Source organism: Cherax quadricarinatus, unplaced genomic scaffold (genome assembly GCF_038502225.1).
Source record: "Cherax quadricarinatus isolate ZL_2023a unplaced genomic scaffold, ASM3850222v1 Contig139, whole genome shotgun sequence".
In the NCBI taxonomy this organism is placed as follows: domain Eukaryota; kingdom Metazoa; phylum Arthropoda; class Malacostraca; order Decapoda; family Parastacidae; genus Cherax; species Cherax quadricarinatus.
In genome coordinates this window covers 290001-297984 of record NW_027195165.1, presented here as the reverse complement: position 1 = coordinate 297984, position 7984 = coordinate 290001, and positions in this window count along the sequence as shown.

The window sequence follows — 7984 nt, the reverse complement described above, 5'->3', positions numbered from 1 at the left end:
ATACTACAGGTATTTTACAGGTATACTACAGGTATACTACAGGTACACTACAGGTATACTACAGGTATACTACAGGTATACTCCAGGTACACTCCAGGTATACTACAGGTACACTACAGGTATACTCCAGGTATACCTGTGTCTCACTCTGCAACATGTGTCTCACTCTGCAACATGTGTCTCACTCTGCAACACGTGTCTCACTCTGCAACATGTGTCTCACTCTGCAACATGTGTCTCACTCTGCAACATGTGTCTCACTCTGCAACATGTGTCTCACTCTGCAACACGTGTCTCACTCTGCAACACGTGTCTCACTCTGCAACATGTGTCTCACTCTGCAACACGTGTCTCACTCTGCAACATGTGTCTCACTCTGCAACATGTGTCTCACTCTGCAACACGTGTCTCACTCTGCAACACGTGTCTCACTCTGCAACATGTGTCTCACTCTGCAACACGTGTCTCACTCTGCAACATGTGTCTCACTCTGCAACATGTGTCTCACTCTGCTACATGTGTCTTACTCTGCAACATGTGTCTCACTCTGCAACATGTGTCTCACTCTGCAACACGTGCCTCACTCTGCAACACGTGTCTCACTCTGCAACATGTGTCTCACTCTGCAACATGTGTCTCACTCTGCAACATGTGTCTCACTCTGCAACATGTGTCTCACTCTGCAACACGTGTCTCACTCTGCAACACGTGTCTCACTCTGCAACATGTGTCTCACTCTGCAACTTGTGTCTTACTCTGCAACACGTGTCTCACTCTGCAACATGTGTCTCACTCTGCAACATGTGTTTCACTCTGCAACATGTCTCACTCTGCAACATGTCTCACTCTGCAACATGTGTCTCTGCAACATGTGTCTCACTCTGCAACATGTGTCTCACTCTGCAACATGTGTCTCACTCTGCTACATGTGTCTTACTCTGCAACACGTGTCTCACTCTGCAACACGTGTCTCACTCTGCAACATGTGTCTTACTCTGCAACACGTGTCTCACTCTGCAACATGTGTCTCTGCAACATGTGTCTCACTCTGCAACATGTGTCTCACTCTGCAACATGTGTCTCACTCTGCAACATGTGTCTCACTCTGCAACATGTGTCTCACTCTGCAACATGTGTCTCACTCTGCAACATGTGTCTCACTCTGCAACATGTGTCTCACTCTGCAACATGTCTCACTCTGCAACATGTGTCTCACTCTGCAACATGTGTCTCACTCTGCAACATGTGTCTCACTCTGCAACATGTGTCTCACTCTGCAACACGTGTTTCACTCTGCAACATGTGTCTCACTCTGCAACATGTCTCACTCTGCAACATGTGTCTCACTCTGCAACATGTGTCTCACTCTGCAACATGTCTCACTCTGCAACATGTGTCTCACTCTGCAACATGTCTCACTCTGCAACATGTGTCTCACTCTGCAACATGTGTCTCACTCTGCAACACGTGTCTCACTCTGCAACATGTGTCTCACTCTGCAACATGTCTCACTCTGCAACATGTGTCTCACTCTGCAACATGTGTCTCACTCTGCAACATGTCTCACTCTGCAACATGTCTCACTCTGCAACATGTGTCTCACTCTGCAACATGTCTCACTCTGCAACATGTCTCACTCTGCAACATGTGTCTCACTCTGCAACATGTCTCACTCTGCAACATGTCTCACTCTGCAACATGTGTCTCACTCTGCAACATGTGTCTCACTCTGCAACATGTGTTTGGTGTTAGTTGTTCAACTTGTCAATTTGACGTAATGAGATGAAAATAACCAAGCAATGATTGATCTTCAATGTGACATAGTAAGTAGAATGGGAAATATGTCACAACTGTTAAATAAGGCAGGAAAATGACTAATCATGTCGAATGAGGAACTAAAAAAAGTGTCTCACTGCCAGCTAGGTTAATATTACCTCAGGATTGTCTGTGTTTAGGCCTAAAAAATATAATTTGGCTCTATAATAGGCTTGCTCCTGGAATTCCTAGATATTTTTATGTTATTTCTAGCTTTCTTGTTTCTTAATCAAGGTTTGTACTTGTCCACTGACCTTGAACATGGGACTGATTCCTCATTCTTCTCAACAGAGTTTGTACTACAGTTACTACTACGATGATCCCATGAATGACGGAGGAGCTTTCCCTATGGAAACCCAGGTGCTCATGCAGGAGGTGCTGACTGATGGCTTGGCTTTCTGTTCCATTATGTAGTTCGTGAAGTCTTCGAATGCGTCCGTGCTCAAAGGAATGTCATGGGAAGGTAGTAGTGTCCAGAAACTGCAAGGATGTTCAAGACTCCAGTTGCATCTAAGGTCTTCAGGGATGTTCAAGACTCCAGTTGCATCTAAGGTCTTCAGGGATGTTCAAGACTCCAGTTGCATCTAAGGTCTTCAGGGATGTTCAAGACTCCAGTTGCATCTAAGGTCTTCAGGGATGTTCAAGACTCCAGTTGCATCTAAGGTCTTCAGGGATGTTCAAGACTCCAGTTGCATCTAAGGTCTTCAGGGATGTTCAAGACTCCAGTTGCATCTAAGGTCTTCAGGGATGTTCAAGACTCCAGTTGCATCTAAGGTCTTCAGGGATGTTCAAGACTCCAGTTGCATCTAAGGTCTTCAGGGATGTTCAAGACTCCAGTTGCATCTAAGGTCTTCAGGGATGTTCAAGACTCCAGTTGCATCTAAGGTCTTCAGGGATGTTCAAGACTCCAGTTGCATCTAAGGTCTTCACTCCAGTTGCATCTAAGGTCTTCAGGGATGTTCAAGACTCCAGTTGCATCTAAGGTCTTCAGGGTTGCTTCAAGACTCCAGTTGCATCTAAGGTCTTCAGGGTTGCTTCAAGACTCCAGTTGCAGCTAAGGTCTTCAGGGTTGCTTCAAGACTCCAGTTGCATCTAAGGTCTTCAGGGTTGCTTCAAGACTCCAGTTGCATCTAAGGTCTTCAGGGTTGCTTCAAGACTCCAGTTGCATCTAAGGTCTTCAGGGTTGCTTCAAGACTCCAGTTGCATCTAAGGTCTTCAGGGTTGCTTCAAGACTCCAGTTGCATCTAAGGTCTTCAGGGTTGCTTCAAGACTCCAGTTGCATCTAAGGTCTTCAGGGTTGCTTCAAGACTCCAGTTGCATCTAAGGTCTTCAGGGTTGCTTCAAGACTCCAGTTGCAGCTAAGGTCTTCAGGGTTGCTTCAAGACTCCAGTTGCATCTAAGGTCTTCAGGGTTGCTTCAAGACTCCAGTTGCATCTAAGGTCTTCAGGGTTGCTTCAAGACGCCAATGGATCTAATCTCTTCAATGATCTTCCAGGTTTCTAAGACATGAAGACTCTTCAGGGCTGCTGAGTATCCTTAACAACATCGAAGTCTTCAATAGATCCAGGTTCTTCGTTCATCTTCCAGGTTTCTAAGAGCGTGTAAACCCTTCAAGAACTCTGTGTCTCTTCGTTCATCTTCCAGGTTTCTAAGAGCGTGTAAACCCTTCAAGAACTCTGTGGCTCTTCGTTCATCTTCCAGGTTTCTAAGAGCGTGTAAACCCTTCAAGAACTCTGTGGCTCTTCTTTCATCTTCCAGGTTTCTAAGAGCGTGTAAACCCTTCAAGAACTCTGTGGCTCTTCGTTCATCTTCCAGGTTTCTAAGAGCGTGTAAACCCTTCAAGAACTCTGTGGCTCTTCGTTCATCTTCCAGGTTTCTAAGAGCGTGTAAACCCTTCAAGAACTCTGTGGCTCTTCTTTCATCTTCCAGGTTTCTAAGAGCGTGTAAACCCTTCAAGAACTCTGTGGCTCTTCTTTCATCTTCCAGGTTTCTAAGAGCGTGTAAACCCTTCAAGAACTCTGTGGCTCTTCGCGGCTGGCTAGATACGAACCTCGGCTTCCAGAAGGCAATCTGTTAACTGGAAACGCTTCACCTAGAACCCACTGAGGTTATACCTTCAAGTGCTCATGGAACACTCTAGGAACCAAAGAATCCTCAGCTTCCTAGAGCAACCCACATCTCTGAAGAGTCTTCTGGGAGAAATTATCAGGTATCCCAACACTTCAGAGTGACAATTAATCTAACTAGGTTGCAGATCCATAAAATTTCAACCTTTTCGAGAACCTACAAAGCCTTCTTAGGCATAAAATCCTTCAAATAAGCCCCCCCAACTGCCTGGCACCATTTTGGATTACCAGGGACTCCCAAAAAATTAAATATTTTAAGTTGCTGAAACGTGTTTCTCGAGTTCAGGATTTTATTTATACTTTTTAGACAAAATTTTTTAAATTTATATATTGTTAATGAGAAATATAAATGGGGAAAATAAAAATAATTAAGTGGTCGTTATAATAAAACAGTGAATAATGGTACCACAGTGAACAATGGTACCAAAGTGAACAGTGGTAGGACAGTGAACAACGGTACCACAGGGAACAGTGGTACCACAGGGAACAATGGTACCACAGTCAACAGTGGTTACACAGTGAACAATGGTAGCACGGTCAACAATTGTACCACAGTGAACAATAGGACCATAGGGAACAATGGTACCACAGTGAACAATGGTACCAAAGTGAACAATGGTAGCACAGTGAACAATGGTACCACAGTCAACAGTGGTAACACAGTGAACAATGGTAGCACAGTCAACAATTGTACCCCAGTGAACAATAGGACCACAGGGAACAATGGTACCACAATACTGTGAACTAAAATTGATGAACAAACTGGGTATGTGTGGAAAAACTCGCTAGATAACACAAAGCTACATCTCCTGGCCTCTTAAGCTACATCTCCTGGCCTCTTAAGCTACATCTCCTGGCCTCTTAAGCTACATCTCCTGGCCTCTTAAGTTACATCTCCTGGCCTCTTAAGTTACATCTCCTGGCCTCTTAAGTTACATCTCCTGGCCTCTTAAGTTACATCTCCTGGCCTCTTAAGTTACATCTCCTGGCCTCTTAAGCTACATCTCCTGGCCTCTTAAGCTACATCTCCTGGCCTCTTAAGTTACATCTCCTGGCCTCTTAAGCTACATCTCCTGGCCTCTTAAGCTACATCTCCTGGCCTCTTAAGCTACATCTCCTGGCCTCTTAAGCTACATCTCCTGGCCTCTTAAGCTACATCTCCTGGCCTCGTCATACAGCTGAGTGAGTCGCAGTCAACCCAGAACAGAGACACATTGTCTGCAAGAAATGGACCAAGATGTCACCCCAAAACGTAATCTTAGGCCTCCAAACTGTGGGTGACGCATTAGTAGGCTTAGCAATCTAGCTGTAACTAGGAGAAGACAAAGGTCAGCTTAGAACTAGCTAACACTGCCCACTAGCTAGGTCAATCTAGAACTTCAAAGATAATGCATTTATACAAATTAACGTAATTTATATTGCTGATAAAGGGTGTCACTGCCTCAGACTTGTGCTACAACAGTCTCTAGTAGACAGTAGAAGTTGCAGGTCTATTGCAACCCGCTTCCTAGCTTTCTAAACTAGCACCAATCTAGCTCATAGGCCTAGTACAAGTATCTAGAATAGAGGTTTCTAGGAAATTAAGGCTTCTTTCACACAACAGAAAAAAAACACAGAAAGATTCCTCAGTTGATCTTAGGCTAGTATTTCTAGTTAGCTAGTATTTCTAGTTAGCTAGTATTTCTAGTTAGCTAGTATTTCTAGTTAGCTAGTATTTCTAGTTAGCTAGTATTTCTAGTTAGCTAGTATTTCTAGTTAGCTAGTATTTCTAGTTAGCTAGTATTTCTAGTTAGCTAGTATTTCTAGTTAGCTAGTATTTCTAGTTAGCTAGTATTTCTAGTTAGCTAGTATTTCTAGTTATCTAGTATTTCTAGTTAGCTAGTATTTCTAGTTAGCTAGTATTTCTAGTTATCTAGTATTTCTAGTTATCTAGTATTTCTAGTAGTATTTCTAGTTAGCTAGTATTTCTAGTTATAGTATTTCTAGTTATAGTATTTCTAGTTATTAGTCTAGTTATCTAGTAGTTATCTAGTTAGTTATCTAGTATTTCTAGTTAGCTAGTATTTCTATCTAGTATTTCTAGTTAGCTAGTATTTCTAGTTATCTAGTAGCTAGTATCTAGTTAGCTAGTATTTCTAGTTAGCTAGTATTTCTAGTTAGCTAGTATTTCTAGTTAGCTAGTATTTCTAGTTAGCTAGTATTTCTAGTTAGCTAGTATTTCTAGTTAGCTAGTATTTCTAGTTAGCTAGTATTTCTAGTTAGCTAGTATTTCTAGTTAGCTAGTATTTCTAGTTAGCTAGTATTTCTAGTTAGCTAGTATTTCTAGTTAGCTCTAGTATTTCTAGTTAGCTAGTATTTCTAGTATTTCTAGTTAGCTAGTATTTCTAGTTAGCTAGTATTTCTAGTTATCTAGTATTTCTAGTTAGCTAGTATTTCTAGTTAGCTAGTATTTCTAGTTATCTAGTATTTCTAGTTATCTAGTATTTCTAGTTATCTAGTATTTCTAGTTATCTAGTATTTCTAGTTATCTAGTATTTCTAGTTATCTAGTATTTCTAGTTATCTAGTATTTCTAGTTAGCTAGTATTTCTAGTTAGCTAGTATTTCTAGTTAGCTAGTATTTCTAGTTAGCTAGTATTTCTAGTTATCTAGTATTTCTAGTTAGCTAGTATTTCTAGTTATCTAGTATTTCTAGTTAGCTAGTATTTCTAGTTAGCTAGTATTTCTAGTTAGCTAGTATTTCTAGTTAGCTAGTATTTCTAGTTATCTAGTATTTCTAGTTAGCTAGTATTTCTAGTTAGCTAGTATTTCTAGTTAGCTAGTATTTCTAGTTAGCTAGTATTTCTAGTTAGCTAGTATTTCTAGTTATCTAGTATTTCAAGTTAGCTAGTATTTCTAGTTAGCTAGTATTTCTAGTTAGCTAGTATTTCCAGTTAGCTAGTATTTCTAGAAGATTACTCTGGTCACGTCTAAGATAACTAGACACACTAGCCCAAGATAACACTGGTTTAGTGAAGCAGTGTAAGGGTACCAGGACTCTGAAGGTCAGGAAGTCTTAGTGACCAACAACACGGGTTAATAACAGTGCAGTGTAAATACTGGTTTCAGAAGTGGATTCACACCATTAATTATTATTATTATTATTATTATTATTATTATTATTATTATTATTATTATTATTATTATTATTATTGTTACAGGAGAAATGGTAGAGTAATAAGAGGTAAACAGGTTTGATTAGAAGAAAGAGAAGAGCACCTCCAGTTCCTCGGATCAGGAGTCTTGCACCAGTACCAAGGCACCTTTCTCCCTGACAAAACGTTACTGGGTCGAAACATAGGCTAGAAATGGCCAATGGTGTGCCACGTTGAGGGCCATGTTCGGGGCCAAGTTGAGGGGCAACGTTGAGGGCCATGTTGAAGGCCCTGCTCTAGCTTTCTATAGTGGCCCTGGTGCCATGGATAGATAGTATTGATAGACTGATTGGGATATACCAGTTGAGGGCCCTGTCCTAGCCTTCTATAGTGGCCCTGGTGCCATGGATAGATAGTACTGATAGACTGATTGGGATAGACAAGTTGGGGGCCCTGTCCTAGCCTTCTATAGTGGCCCTGGTGCCATGGATAGATAGTACTGATAGACTGATTGGGATAGAGAAGTTGGGGGGCCCTGTCCTAGCATTCTGTAGTGGCCCTGGTGCCATGGATAGATAGTATTGATAGACTGATTGGGATATACCAGTTGGGGGCCCTGTCCTAGCCTTCTATAGTGGCCCTGGTGCCATGGATAGATAGTATTGATAGACTGATTGGGATATACCAGTTGAGGGCCCTGTCCTAGCCTTCTATAGTGGCCCTGGTGCCATGGATAGATAGTATTGATAGACTGATTGGGATATACCAGTTGAGGGCCCTGTCCTAGCCTTCTATAGTGGCCCTGGTGCCATGGATAGATAGTACTGATAGACTGATTGGGATAGACAAGTTGGGGGCCCTGTCCTAGCCTTCTATAGTGGCCCTGGTGCCATGGATAGATAGTACTGAT